The sequence below is a fragment of the Mustela putorius genome, unplaced genomic scaffold (genome assembly GCF_011764305.1).
Source record: "Mustela putorius furo isolate JIRA1106 unplaced genomic scaffold, ASM1176430v1.1 tig00003949_pilon_pilon_pilon, whole genome shotgun sequence".
Taxonomy (NCBI): domain Eukaryota; kingdom Metazoa; phylum Chordata; class Mammalia; order Carnivora; family Mustelidae; genus Mustela; species Mustela putorius.
The window spans coordinates 3,951,956-3,967,913 of NW_025422093.1; the positions used below are offsets into that span (position 1 = coordinate 3,951,956).

A 15,958-nucleotide genomic window follows, 5' to 3' on the forward strand; every position below is an offset into this window, starting at 1 on the left:
AAAGCAGAACCCAAATGTCAAAATAAGTACCACTAATATGATTCATTCATTTATTCATAAGCAACATCTCTTTTCAACTACTCCAGGCACTGTGCGGGCTCCTACAACATTACAACCCCAGGGCAGAAAAGCGCTACTGGAGAAGTATAAAAAACAGTGCCCTATTGTCCCCACGAACCCCATTACAAAGATTCTGATGGCCTGGAAAATAGAAGTGGGGCCACATCTTCTTCAGCCTCTAACCAGGCTGGGCCAGAGCAGGCTTTATGACAGCTTTGACCCAAAGACAGACAGGTGAGAACATTGGTATCCTCCTAGGGAGATGCAACATAGGTATATGGCTGGGTGGGGAGAAGTTGAGCTTACCTCCAGACAGAGAGGAGCTCTGGAGGGGGAGCCTTTTTCAGCTGTTTGACCCTGACCTACCAAGGAATCCAGAATTTGGGAGAAATGAGACACCACAGAGAAGCCATTAGAAGAATGGAGAAGAACAGAAAGGAGGGAAGAAGTCCTACAAATGAAAGGAATCCTTCCTCATCCTAAATCAGGACAGGAGCTCAGGACCTCATTCCGTCCAAGAAGCACAGAGAAGGTGAAACACAAACTCGAACTAAAAGAAAGAGGATTAAAGCTCTCTGAGGGCTAGGAAAAGAGAAAGGAGTAGCCAAGTGAGCCCACATCCCAGAAAATTCTGTTTTGAACCAAGGGAAGGAAGGCACATAGAAGAGAAAAATAGAACAGCTCAAGTTGCTGATGCGTGACCAAGAAATGAGACAGCCTGAGGAACGGATGACAGGAGTACATTTCCAAGCGTGGCAGTGATATAATGGAGCACACAGGCATACTCATCTCCAAAGACGAGAAAAGACTCAACTCATTGTGAAGCCAAGTTTTTAATTTAGAATTCACAAGTTGCTCTTGTTAAAAAAAAAAAAAAACCTCTGCCCCAGAGTTTCTTCTCTGGCCAGATCAGACATGTACTTCACAGACTTCCAGCAGAAGACTGGAGTGTCAACAGGTACTGAGGAGGGGCTCAGAAATCCAGTTCCTGGAACCTTCAAGTCTAAGAATCTCACACTCAAGAGAGGAAAATAAAAAGTTGGGAGTGAAACAGCCAACACCGGTTGGCTGTTTGGGTTGCAAACAGAAAGATGCTGAAGAGTTAGAAGAGTGCAGAGAAACCAGAAGCAGAAGTTGGGTAGAATTAACACTGGCAATGAAAGGCAAGCCTTCAAAATACCCCAAAGTCATAGACTTAATGTTAGAGGAGCTGGATGCCCCCCAAAATCTGCAGTGCTCTGCTAGAGCCAGCAGACGGATCTATAATCATGTCGTCTAAGGAAGCTTACAACCACGGTCCTCACAGAACGGAATTCTCTCATGGATGCTAGCTTTGACTCAATTCCGTCCTTCCCTCGGTTTCCAGTAAAACCATCTGAAACCCTTGCAAAGTATATATTTTAAAAAGTTAAAAAGGGACTCTCATACAAGTGTCAAATGAACACATATCAAAGAAGTCATTCAGTTTGTTAATTAACGAGGGAAACAGTGAGATGGTAGAGCTCCTCCAAAGAGCATTTTCAGAATCTAGGTTCTCCTAAGTACTGGGGACTCCGTCAGAACTAGGTCACTGTGCTACATACAAAACAGGCTAACGACCAACGGAGCAACAAGCCAGACCTTTGAGGTTATCATTGCTATTGAACAGAAATCGTTTGCCAAATCTACATGTTAAAATGTTACCTCACTAAATTTAGAAAGTGTATTTAATAGTAATAAGTGGTTTGAACAAAGTATATTCTCCTGCCTAAATACTCCTTGGGTATTAAAAGGACATATTACCCAACCTCTTACTTCCAAGTTTTAAATGATTTTTCTTAACTCCTTGATGCTTAATTTTGTAATAGAGCATGAGCAAATCTCATTAATCACAGAAGCTGGAGAACCTCCCCCACCTCACGGTTTTTAAAACTAGACTGTCCAAACAAAAGGTCGACCTTGGCCTTGACTGATTAGCAGAAAGAATGGTGTGTGAAGAAAGAAAAGACATTGAGATGGCAAAGGGAAACAGCTAAGCCCTGCTAACCTTGGCCATCTTCTGGCCTGCTGGACCTCACTGACCATGCCACACTGAAGTCTGGAGGTAAGAAGCGGAAATCACGCTCTCCTGTCTGAGCCAGACGGACCACCTAAGCACAGTTGTCTCAAGATGGAACCTCCAGTGAGAAATCGAATGCATATTCTGCAGAAAGACTAGTCTTCGAGTGGCATACAAAAGCCAGCTTCAAGGTTCTCTTGGAGAGAGCAGGTGGTTGAAACATTTGGTGTTGCCCTCCAGGACACGCCTTTCCAAGAAGATGTGGTTGGTGCAACCAGCTCCACGTGGAACCAGGAGTAGTTACCTCACCCAGAACCCACCCCAGAGAGAAGAACCCAGCACCTGACACCCCAAAACCAAAACCCGGCCCTCCTTTATCCTTCCCTTCCATGCCCTCTTTTTGCATAAGATTTTTTTTTTTTCAATTACTTTCCACCAAGGATGAGCAAAAGATCACGAAAAGCATTTTCACATGAAGGCAGAGCTGTACCCTAGGAACAGGGTAGACACAGGTGTGAAAGTAAGTGGCCAAGTCTAGAAAACCAGAGAATAAAACCAGATTGGTGTTTTGAATGACTTTTACGGACGTATTTGCCTGGCTTCTATCAGCTCTTGTGCTAGGTTGGATGAGTGGGGGTAGGAAAGATACTCTGTGGCCTCCTAAAAGTAAGAGCTGAAACTACAATGAGATACCATTTCACATCCACTAGGACGACTATAATTTAAAACAATAATAATAATAACGGGAGCAGGGAATCATAACAAGTGTGAAGGAGGGTGTGGAGAAACTGAACCCTACTGAACCCTTCCCTATTGCTGGTGGGAATATAAAATGGTGCGGCCACTGGCTGTTTCTAGAAAAGTTAAACATAGAATTGCCATAGCCATTCCCCCCCTAGGCATAGACCCCAAAAGAGATGAAAACAGGTACTAAAAGAAGTACTTGTGCAGATGTGACCACAGCAGCACTATTCACAGTAGCCAAAAGGTGGAAACAAACCGAACACCCACAAACGGGGGAACAGAGTGACAAACGGCTGCACGCACATGCAAGAGTTTTGTTCAACCGTAGAAAGGAATGGAATGTCGATGCCGGCCACAATGTGGACAAACCTTGGAAACGTTATGCTAAGCAGAAAAGGCCACACACGGAAGGTCACATATTGCCATAATTTCATTTACATGAACTATCGGGGAAAGGTAAGTGCATAGCAATAGAAAGCAGACTGGTAGTCATACGGGGCTGGGGAGAGAGGCTGGGGAATAACTAGTTAGGTGTGGCGGGGCGGGGGACTTATTTGGAGGCGATGAAAATGTTTTGGAATGAGATAAAGGTGGTGTTTTCACAACATGATAAGTGTACTAAATACTGAATTATACACTTGAAAAGAGCTAATCTTACAGTATTTTGAGTTTCAGCTCAGTAAATGAAAAGGAACAGAAAATAAGAACAGGGGCGCCTGGGTGGCTCAGTCGTTAAGCATCTTCAGCTGAGGTCATGATCCCAGAGTCCTGGGATCGAGTCTGGGATTGAGCCCTGCATCGGGCTGTCTATTCAGCGGGGCACCTGCTTCTCTCTCTCCCACTCCCCGTGCTTGTGCTCTCTCTCTCTCTCTCTCTGTCAAATAAATAAATAAATAAATAAAATCTTTAAAAAAAAAAAGAAAGAAAGAAAATAACAACAATGACAATAATAGTATTAAGTGGCAAACAGTAAAATCCAAGTTAATCCAATGGCCTTCAGAATGTGAAAATATGCAGAGTAAACTAGAGTTTGGGCAGAAGAGGGAGCAAGAAACACACAAACATATAGGATTTACGTGATGAGAAAAGATTCAGGAACTACACTGATGACGTCCCTCATCGTGTCGCTGCTATTCTACTTGACTGATGATCTCCTCTAAATATAGAAGAGAATAAAAGAGAATAAAAAACATAGAAATCCTTCAAAACCAAGAAAAAAATATTGAAGATGCACGAAATTTGCAGCACAAAGAGTTGACCTGATAGATCATTCAGTCCAAACACCCTAACTTTGCAGATGGGAAGTCAAGACTCAGAGAGACCGACTCCCTTTCCCAAGGCTCATCACAGAGCTGGGGCCAGCAACAACTGGGGTGGCCTGGGGACTCTGCTTTCCATGACAGAAGCTCCCACTGAGTTCTCTGTGGTCTTATTTTTTTCTCTTGAATCACAGATCTAAAATGTTTCCAGGCCTGCAGCAAAGCAGTGTCAGCCACCCCCTCCTCAGCTTTTCAGCATTCCCATCCCACGAAAATCAGGTTAAAATTAACATCTCTAGAGCAGCCTTCAGTGGAAAAGCCCCAAAGATGCAACCTAGCTTGTGTAAGAAATCAGCCCAGGAAGCGGGCACACTCTGCCTGGTTCCCAGAGATAGGGATGGGAAATGAAGACACTGTAGGCATCTGCAACGTACATGTCAATTAGGGTCACCTCGTCCTCTGAGGGTCAGACCAAAGAGCCTGAACTCCTATCCAGGAGCTGTCTTCTAGATCATTCCTTCCAGCCCTCACCTTCCATTCTAAAAGGCTGATGAGGGGTGCCTGGTTGGCTCAGTGGGTTAAAGCCTCTGCTTTCGGCTTGCGTCGTGATCCCAGGGTCCTGGGATAGAGCCCCACATCGGGTTCTCTACTCGGTGGGGAGCCTGCTTCCACCTCTCTCTCTGCCTGAGTCTCTGACTACTTGTGATCTCTATCAAATAAATAAATTTTTTTAAAAAAAATCTTTAAAAGGCTGATGAAGCAATTTTCCCAAACAAAGACCATTCTCTCCAAAAGCCAGCTGTCTAAATAACTTTTTTTTTTTTTTTTACCCAACTGCATGTATGTTTTGGGACTGGTGTATTCCCTCCCTTCCTTCCTTCCTCCCCGTGCCAGTTACCAATATGGGTTACTTCCTTGTGGGGCCTCCTCCAAGAGGAAGAGTGTGTAGTAGACCCCGGATGGATAGTTCAGCATCAAGTTAAATGCAGGTAAGTAGCAGGAGCCGCCGGCAGGAAACCCAGAAGCTTCATACTCCAACAGGCCTACCACCAACTGAAGGCAGCACCTAATACATTGCTATTTAATTTTGCTAAAAAGGGATCTTTGTCTTCATTATGTTTTCAAACTTTTAGTCTCTGTAACACAATTTACTTATTAAGTGTAGATTTTTGTTGGTGTTTTCGGAGCACCTAATACAGCATAGCATCATGTCAGAAAGGCTTCTCTCCCATAATTATTTAATTTCAAATAAAATTGGGATTAAGAATGTAGCACGGGGTGCCTGGGTGGCTCAGCTGGTTAAGTGTCTGCCTTCTGCTCAGGTCATGATCTCAGGTCCTGGTATTGAGTCTGCTTCTCCTTCTGCCCCTCCCCCTGCTTGTGCTCTCCCTCTTGCTCTCTCTGTCTCTCAAATTAAAAAATAAAATCGTTAAAAAAAATAATAATAATGTAGGGCACCTGGGTGGCTCAGTGGGTTAAAGCCTCTGCCTTCAGCTTGGGTCATGATCTCAGGGTCCTAGGATCCAGCTCTGCATCAGGCTCTCTGCTCGGCAGGGAGCCTACTTCCCTTCCTCTCTCTGCCTGCCTCTCCACCTACTTGTGATCTCTGTCAAATAAATAAATAAAATCTTTAAAAAATAATAAAAATTAAAATATTGTAGGCTCTGGAGTTAGAACACTCATGTTCAGATTTTGGCTTCGATTATCCCCTGTGTGGTCTTTGGCTCTATGTTTAACCTCCCTTGTCCTCAGTTTGCCCAACTATAAAATGAACATAACAATAAGAACCTCCCACTTAAAGCCATTATGAGAAAAAAAATGAAATAAAACATTTGAAGTACGTATGAGTTCCTGGCACATTCCAAGAGCTCAGTAAATGTTACCTATTGTTATCCTTCCCCAAAAGGGGCCTATTAATCACACTTAAATCGTGGAGAAGAACCTGCCCCAGCTCCTGTCCTGACCTGTCTGCTCTGAACTTTCGGAGGGTCAAGATGGATTCATGAGTTGGAAAGGTCTGATCTACAGCCCTCTCCAGACCTTATTCCCTCTCCCACCTCCCAAAAATCCTCTGCTTGAATATCGCTACCAACAGGACACTCACCTCTTCCCCAGGCTTACCATGTCATTTCTGGATGACCCATGGCTTCCAGACACACTGGTTCTACCTCTCTCCCCTGGGTGACCAGCAGAAGGCCCCTCTTCCTTCTGCATGCTTAGCCTTTCAGACATATAAAAACACTATCGTATTTCCAAGATGACTATCCCTATGTTCCTGAACTGTGACCTGATTTAAGGTCCCCTGGACAAGAAACTGTGCTTGTTAAAACCTCAGAACCACCCAGTACCTGCAAGGGCATCCATCCAGCTCCAGAAGGCCAGGCAGGAAAGAGGGATATCAAGGGACAAAGGGACCAGGCCTTCCCTTCATTCTCCCGCCTGCTGATCCCCAACCCTGTTCCTCTGCACTTTTGAGAATCTTCAGAGACAGGACACTGGCTTTTTTCAAACATTTCCTGAGTTGGATGAAATTGTCAGTGACCTTTCAATGGTGCCCTAATGAAGTAATTCATGCTCTCCACATCATTTTAGGAAAGGAGGAGAGAGAGGAAATGGTGTTCAGTGAGGGTTGTGTCAAGCTCAGTGCTATTTTCCATTTAAATAAACAGCAAGGATAATTGACATTCTAATTATAGTCCCATTTTAGAGATTTGGAAACTGAGACTCAGAAAGGTCTAGCAGCTTTCCCTCAATCACAGAGTGGCTGAGCCCAGATATGAGCTCAGGCCCCCCCCTTGCGCTTTTCTCTGTGTGGGACATGTCTTCCAGGGTCATGTGCTCAGGGACTCAGCTAGTGCACAGCTACTTGCTCATACTAAGCCTGCAATCCACCAAGCTACCATAGTAATAAAGTACCCCCTGAGAATTAGGGCTCAGCAAAGTATAGTCTATGGGCCAAATCTCCCCACTGACTGTTTTTGTGAATTAAGCTTTATTGGGACATGGCCACTCCCATTGTTTTTCATCTTGTCTACAGCTTGTTTACACACTTCAGTGGCCCAGTGGTTAAGGTACAGTGAATTCCTATTCTCTAATAATGTAACTTTACTTCTCTAGGACAAGTGGCTGACTCGTAACAACATATAACATGTAACAACATGGTACCTCTGTATTGGACATCATTAGATTACACCCCCATGGTTTCCTTCTTGAAGGCATTTGTCAGTTTGTGACAGCAAAGACACAGGTAAGGTCTTTTAACGCCTCCAATTGAAAAGATAGCAAAGCACAGCTTACCACTTTGGATCCCTGACACTCACACCAGTGGGGAGAAGCCCGGGAACCAGGAAGACCCAAGAGATCAATGCAAATGAGCGCAAAGACTCCAGGCTTCAGCAGGTGCACCCACAGCCTCTGGTCTCAACACCAAAATGTCTGCCAGGCCGTGAGAAAGCAATGGGTCTCCAAAGGACAAAGGAAATGGAAACTATTCCTGCATGAAAAGAACTATAACGACAATGGGGGTGCCTGGGTTACTCAGTAGGTTGAGCCTCAAACTCTTGATTTCAGTTCAGGTAATTCTCAGGGTGGTGGGATCAAGACCCACAGCAGGCTCCCTGCTTAGCAGAGAGAATCTGTTTGTCCCTCTTCCTCCCTCTCTGCCCCACCCCCTCCCAAGCATTTTCTCTCTCTCTCCCTCTCTCTCTCTCTCTCTTTCTCTAAAATAAATAAGTATTCTTTAAAAATAGGAAATACCCTGAAAAATGGATGTGATGTCATTAGAGACGTCTAGTTGAATACCATCAATGATGGCGAACTCATTATCTTTCATTTTCAGACAGCACTGTCAGAAACCTACAACTCGAATTTAAATGAAGCCACACAAAACCATGCTGCCCCCTCTTCCCTTTGGTTATCCTTCCCAGCTCTCTCATTCACTGTTGACATATCCCCCTTAAATTTTTTCACTTCCTAACCTAACATCCCAGATGCTCCACATCATTTTTCACATGGCATGGATTTGATTTTCACTTCCCTGACCCTAGGAATCAATCGGGTCCTAGCAGGAAAGAGATGACACACTCAAAGTTAGTAATTCGAAAGTATGAAAGTAGTTACTTTCATAAAGGGTGCATGTACAAAAGTATGAACAGAGCGTGGGGAGGCTACCAGGGACTCTGTAATTCCCCAGGGGCGTTCCCACGTTAGGTTGAAGGAATAAGGAAAGCAGTCAGCAGAGTCTGGAGACAGGGCAAGCTATGTAAAGAGGGTTGGCTGGCAGGAGCTGTGACATTCAGTTATAGATGGTACCCTCAGGGAAAGGAGCTGATGGAATAAATAACCCTTTCTCACACTTCCTCTTAATTCTAATCTCCTGCCAGAGCTTTCCATTGACCAAATGCAATGGGAAGCTTGAGGGAAAGGTTGCTCATCGATGCAGTTTATACAAATCAGACCTCCTGGGGCACAGAACAGGGTGGTGGGTGGATCTGAGGGGCAAATGGAAAATATTCAGCACAGAGGACATGTCATGTCTAGCCTGCCTAGCATGCATTCACTTTTATTCCGGTAAGAGTACCTCTAGTTTTTTTCTGAGCAACCACTCCCCTTCCCACCCCCACCATGTGATTTAAGGCGGGTTGATTGCACCTCTGACTCCAGGAGCCCTCCGGTGACTCAGGACTCAGGTCTGCCCCAGAGTCACAACCTTCTGATCACAGTGATTGGCTCAGAGATAAACATGTAACCCAGTCAGAGACAGTAAGAGGCAAGCTCTGTACTGCAGAAAAGGCATGTTCTTCTTTTCTAGGATTCCAGGACATTAGCCTGGAGCTTCCAGAAGCCATACTGCCCCCACCCCCCAGGGAAGAGCCTGAATAAAAGGAAGGTCAATTCAGTGAAGAGCAGAGCCAAGGAATAACTAGACCCTGGGAACTTGTTCAAGTTCCTGGATCCAAAGGTGCCTGAAGTCTAGCCTATTCATGCCAGTCTGAACTGGCACAAAACCCTGCAGTGTAAAGAACAATGGTGGGACATCACCTTCTAGCTGGACAGCGTAGGAAAAAGACTTAATTTTATGATCCTCAAGTCCCTTGACTTTAAAACAGAAAATTGTAAGGACACCTGGGTGGCTCAGTGGGTTAAGCATCTGCCTTCAGCTCAGGTCATGATCCCAGAGTCCTGGGATTGAGTCTGACACTGGGCTCCTTGCTGAGTGGAGAGTTATATATATAAGTCAAAACAACAACAACAACAACAAAAATCCACATAGGAAATTCTAATGCCCTTCCCGGCTTATTGTGAGCACCATATCTAAAGGTCCCCTTATAAGCTGTAAGGCATTGTACAAATGTCACAGATGCTTCTTCAGGTCACCCCCACCTTCAGATGCACCACCCCTCAGGACATCCGTAACACACTGTTCCATAGGCAGAAGCACACAACATTCTAAAATTACTTCCAAAGCTGAGTAATGACATACTGCATAGCAGCTGTCAAGTGCAGTGGCAATCTCAACCTTGCCAGATAGGGGAAAAAAAAAAAAAAAGAAAAGAAAAGAAATTGACAAAATTGGCTTCATTTTAGAGACAGACTGGAATCAGCAATGAAGAAACAGAATGAGAAAAATTCTGCTGAATTAAAAACTATGTCTGCAACAACGTCAGGACAGAGGGCGATCAGCATCGGGCAAAACTACAGAGAGATGGCCCATGCCTCGTGGGGTGCAGTGATCCAAGCAGCAGGGGTCACAGCTGGACGGTAAAGGGGTCAAAACCAAAACCCACGGACCGACAAGATGGAGGGCTTCCCTGAGGACACAGAACTGTTGAAAGGAAAAGTCCTTACATTACAGCCATGAAATACTGGGGGGGAAATAGAGGCCAAAACGGCCAGCAGCAAATAGGGAAGTAAAACCCAGGCCAGAAAAACACAGATAGCAAAATCTGACAGCGGAAGCCGCCCCCGATGCTAAGTGGGGAATCCAAGAGCACTTCGCTCAATGGCTAAACCCCACGTGGAAATTTCAGAACTCGAATGGGAAAAATCCAAAGCTCAGCTAGGAAAATGTCTTACCACAGAGGCAGAAGAGAAAAACATATGTGCAAATGCTTCACGGTGCTCGGAAGTACTCCTCGCCTCCCAGACACGAATCCCAGGCTCGCGTGAAGCGCTTGGCTCTCTGCTCGTCCTGTAACCCGACTCTACTGTAGACAAAAATCAAAGAGCAAAGGAAAAACTGACTTGAATCTCTAATCAATATGACACATGCACTATAGGTTACCAAGGGGCTAAAAACTGAAGGAAGCGTTTGGTAAAGCCTAAAGGAAAACAAAATCTTTCTTGTCCAACTGAAGAAAAAAGTGCTCAGAAGAAATGCATTTCAAAAAAAGGATTTTCAGGATCTGCTATGAGCAAAGGACGGGGCTAAGTGCTATGGAGCACAGGAGATGAAAGCCACACAGTCTTCTCCTCCCCACCCCCGCCAACTAAGAGTCCAGTTGGGAAGGACAGTGGCAGCAGAAGAGAGAATGTAGAACGGGTGACTGCGGGACGCACACACCGGCACACACACTGGGGCCGGACAGCTGGTGTCTGCTCAAAGCAAATCACAGAAGACAACTCACAGGTGATGTCTTGCCCTCTTTCAGTGGAGAGAGGAAGTGACTAAATCAATCAGAAAGGAACTGTTGATGCCTTCTCCACGCTCCACAGCACCTCTCCCCCAAACACAGCATCGGCACACCCTGCCACTTTCACCTGCAAACTGTACTATGAGTCCGCCTTCTTCCTCAAACCCCACGGCTACTACCCTCCTTGGGCCGCTGTCACCCCTTGCCGGGACTACCCTGATGACCTGCTTATCCCCGTAATAAGTCCTCCATCCAGCGTCAGGCCAATGATTTCAAATGCAAACTGAATCAAAGCCCTTCCACAGCTGCCAAGACTAAAATGAAATATCAACTCCTCCAAGACCCTGTATCTTTCCGCCGCTGAGTGTGTCTCCAAGTCCATTTCATGCCAGACATTTTCATTCTCCAGCTCACTCAGGCTATTCTAACCTCACCAACCTTCACTCCGATCTGTAGATGCCCCACATTCTTTACTAATCAAAGATTTTCAGCATACCCTGTTCTGTGTCTGCGATGCTGTTCTTCCCAACTCTTCCCATAACTCTTACTTAGCTTTCAAGTCCCAATGTAAAAGTCACTTCCAAAGAAAACTCTTCCTGAACTTCCAGTATAAATTAGGTCCCAGAGCATCCTATACTTTTCTTTATCCTAGTAAGTAATTATACATTTATTCTATGTTCATTTACTATCTGACCCCCCGCAATACTAACGAGTGGGAAACCTTCCTGCTTGCTCCCCACAATACCCCCATCTCCTAGCACAGCTCCTGGCACCGAGCAGGGGATCAGAAAATGCTTGCTGCATGAAGGAATATACATGGTATACCAAAGCAGAGCTCACGTCCTCTTTCTTCAAAGTGTTTCCAATCTCACAGACACAAAACAATAGGAAGCAGAATAAAATAGATGAAATTCATGTATAGAATAGATTATTTGCTAAGCCCATAAACCGTGCGTGGGCAGACAGTGTAACTTACAAAACAGAAATACCAAATAAAGAAAAGGTATCCTTTTAGGGCTTTTCTATCTTCGGGGGAATTCCCATGGAGTCATTGGTAACCGCAATTCTCTACAAAGAACGGAGAATCAGGAAAAACGAAAAGAAACAACAAACCCACCCAACTGGTCCCCCTTGAAGATAAAAAGGGTGGGAAAGCATCACTACCCCACTTACAATAAGAAACAAGCTAGACAAACTGCAAATTAACTTTCACAATTCCTTCAGAAAGCTGAGGTCACAGAGCCAACAACTAACTCAAAATCTGAGGAAAGACAGGCATCCACAGGGAGCAAAGGATCCAGGCCTTTACTCAGCTGGGACAGATTTCTCAGACACCATATAAGGTATTGGGAAGAATTTAGCTAGAAATTTTTAATGAATTTCTAAAGGCTACATGTAAGCTGGCGAAGGGCTGCAGTGATGGGAACTCCTTGTACTGTCTTTGCAACTCTTCTGTAAGTCTAATGCTATTTAAGAGAAAAACCAGTTTGGGACTCATGAGCACTGTTGAATGTGGACAGAGACAGACAAACAAAAACAAAAAAGAACCATCCCATGGGAGATTTCCCATTCCCAGGCATGCATGGGAGTCTCAAAAGAGACAATGCCCAGGGGCCTGGGTGGCTCAGTCAGTTAAGCCTCCAACTCTTAATTTTGGTTCAGGTCATGGTCTCAGGGTCGTGAGATCAAGCCCCACGTCAGACTCCTTTCTGGGCACGAAGGTTGCTTAGGATTCTCTCTCTCCCTGTCCATCTCCCCTCTCTTTCCTCCCCCTACCCCACCCCCCGCCAAAAAAAGACAATGCCCGTGAACATGAACTTGCTCACAAAAAAATACGAAGAAAAAAAATTAAAATTCTAGCGACTAAATCCATTCACAGATCCAAGTAGAAGTTTTCATACCTGAAAAACTAGAAATGTTTATTTTGACCTTCTAGAAATCATAATGAAGCTCTCTTCGTATGAATAAAAATAAATCCAGATGGAAGGGAGAGGATGCATGGCGCAGGGGGAACAAAAAGTCACAACAAGCGCTGGTAAATTCAAGTAAGATTTGACTAAAAATAAGGAGGATGGGGCAAAAATAAAGGGCGTATGGGAATGCTCAGAACTTTCTGCTCAATTTCGCTGGGAAAGTAAAATTGCCCTGAAAACCAAAGTTTATTTATTTAGATAAATAAATAATGACGATAACTTTTTTTTCCCCCACTGGAAAACAAAATGGAAATAAAATACTAGATAAAAATAGCACGGAAGATGGAAAAGTTGCTCAAAGGCAGACAATGGGAGGAATATTTGAAGGAAGTTAAAGCCTTCTAAAAACACTGGTCTTGTTCAAGAGGAAGAGAGACGTACTGATTTGCTCTCAACTTTGTTTAAAAATACATGATTAAGTAGTAACATTTAAAAAATCTGGTTGCAGTTCAAGATGGCAACAGAGGAGGATCCTGAACTCACCTGGTCCCACAGAAACACCAAATCTACAGCTACATAAAGACGGACTTCCTGGGGCGGGAGGTGGGGGAGCGGTGAGTAACAAAACCAAAACCTAAATCCCGCCTGAGCAACTCCTCTGCATCCAAGCCCTGGCAGAGGCCGGGACGGGGCCTGGTTCTGGACCCCACGCCAGGTCCAGAGAACCACAGTGAGGAGGGAACGCCAAACCAAGCTGCTCCTTGAGGAGTCAAGAGTTTAAACCCCATACCAAGGGACCCCCAGTTTTTAAGACCTGCACCTGAGAGAGGAGACCCTAAAACCCACGGGGCTCGTGTCCGCAGGCCCACAAGCCCCCAGAGAACCGGCGCGGCTCTTGGCAGGCCTCGCCCGCGGGGACTCACGCGCCCAGGGCGCAGCGCTGCAGCTGTTGGAGGGCGGCCCAGACGTCGTGCGTGAGAGGCTCCTTGGCTTGCCTCGGACCTGCGGCCTGAGGACAGGCACCTGATCTGACACACATCTGGGGGTTTGCCAAGGTGCTCACTGCCCCCCGGAGCCTGGTGGGGCAATCTCTAGGCTGGGGTCCACTGCTTCAGCAAGTGGCTGCCCTCTTGGAGTTCCAAAGCACCAAAGCCCAGGGCCCCCTTCCCAGCCCAGAGGAATCTTTGCAGGGATCCAGCTCCCTTGCGCCCCTGGTTTCCGTCTGGCGTCCTGGACTTTGTGGCTGCTGCACCAAGGAGGCCCCTTGATCACCTGACTTTGGCTGCGGCTCCCCATTGGCTGATAAAGAAGCCAAAGGGGCCATGATCTCATTCAGCGATGCTTAGGGGCCGGGAGACTCAGCCACCTACTCCCCAGCGCGGGCTTCCAAACCTAAGTACAGTCTTTCTGTATTTGTTCATGTCAGTGAAAGCCCTGAAAATGGGAATTTTTTTTTAATTTGTAATTCTTATCTTGGAGTTAATCCTAAATTTATTTCAAGGAAATAAACATGGGCATTTTTCAAGATTTTAGCTATAAAATATTCATGACATCTTAGAAGTAGAATTAAACATGAATTTTTCTCTTCTCTTGCTTATCTATGTGTTCTATAAAAACAAAAATTACTTTGAAATTTTTTTTTGAGATTTTATTTATTTATTTGATGGAGAAAGAGAGCAAAAGCAGAGGGAAGATGTGGATGTGGGGCTCCTAAGGATGTGGGGCTCCATCCCAGGACCCTGGGATCATGATCTGAGCAGAAGGCGGATGCTTAACAGACTGAACCAGGCGCCCCTATTTTGGGATTTTAAAAAGAGGTTTTAATATTGTATTATTATTACTTTTAAGTTTTTTTATGTTTTATTTACATTCAATTAATTAATATATAACGTATTATAAGTTTCAGAGGCAGAGTTTAGTAATTCATCAGCTGCATATGACACCCAGGGCTCATTATATCAAGTGCCCTCCTTAATGCCCATCACCCAGTTACCCCACCACCCTCTCCTCTCCAGCAGCCCTCAGTTTGTTTCCTGTAGTTAAGAGTCTGTCATGGTTTGCTTCCCTCTCTGTTTTCACCTTATTTTGTTTTTCCTTTGCTTACCTTATGTTCACCTGTTTTGTTGTTGTTGTTCTTGTTGTTTTAAAGATGTTATTCATTTATTTGACAGAGAGAAAGCATGAGAGAGGGAACACAAGCAAAGGGAGTGGGAGAGGGAAAAGCAACCTTTCCACAGAGCAAGGAGCCTGAGCTGAGGCTCGATCCCAAGACCCTGGGATCATGACCTGAGCCGGAGACAGACACTTAATGACTGAGCCACCCACCCTATGTTCATCTGTTTTGTTTCTTAAATTCCACATATGAGTGAAATCATATAATTGTCTTTATCTGAATGAGTTATTTCACTTAGCATAATACTCTCTAGTTCCATCCATTTCATAGCAATAGTAAGATTTCAATTTTTGATGGCTGAGTAATATTCCATTGTGTACATATATCACATCTTTATCCATTCATTAGTCTTGGGATATCTAGGCTCTTTCCATATTTTGACTATTGTGGACATTGCTGTATAAACAATGGGGTGCAGGTGACCCTTCTGATCATAGTGTTTGTATCCTTTGTTATATACCTAATAATACAATTGCTGGGTCATAGCATAGTTCTATTTTTAATTTTTCAGGAACTGCCATACTGTTTTCCAAAGTGGCTGCACCAGCTTGCATTCCCACCAGCAGTGTAAGAGGGTTCCCCTTTCAGAAATTGTCTTAAGTCAAACCATGAGAGACTGTGGACTCTGAGAAACAAACTGAGGGTTTGGGAGAGGAGGGGTGTAGGGGGATGGGTGAGCCTGGTGGTGGGTATTAAGGAGGGCACGTATTGCATGGAGCACTGAGTGTGGTATATAAACAATGAATCTTAGAAAACTGAAAAAATTAAATTAAATTAAAAAAAAGAAAGGGTCTTAAGTATTATTAACTATCCTCTCATGTTCTACCATTCTATGACTCTACAGAAAGCAAATATTAGATTTTAGGTTATATTAAATCTCAAGCTAATACAAGCCTGTTGAAAATATGAGAGATTGACATTTTGAAAGCTATTGGGTGTTATAGTATCAGTATTCTCTTACTGTCCTGTGTTGCTTACAATGTCCCATCCTACCCTGACTGCTTTTTGACTCTCATCCCTCAAGTTTCAACCCCTTCAAGAAATGTTCCCTGGTCCAGGAGTCTGGTTTTTATGGCTGCCTTCTGGATCTCCATAGAATCCAATATACACCTGAATCTTTATACCTTAACCATACTGGA

The 15,958-nt window shown here is 44.6% G+C and overlaps 1 long non-coding RNA gene across 2 annotated transcripts in view; it reads right to left on the bottom strand.

The window, feature by feature from the left end:
• The window catches only part of LOC106007152, a 55,499-nt gene that overhangs the window by 24,350 nt on the left and 15,191 nt on the right, over positions 1 to 15,958 (bottom strand). For both annotated transcript variants that reach the window (XR_006603649.1, XR_001181719.2), the window contains exon 2: positions 10,177 to 10,307. This is a non-coding gene — a long non-coding RNA (uncharacterized LOC106007152). The remainder of the gene's footprint in view (positions 1 to 10,176; positions 10,308 to 15,958) is intronic.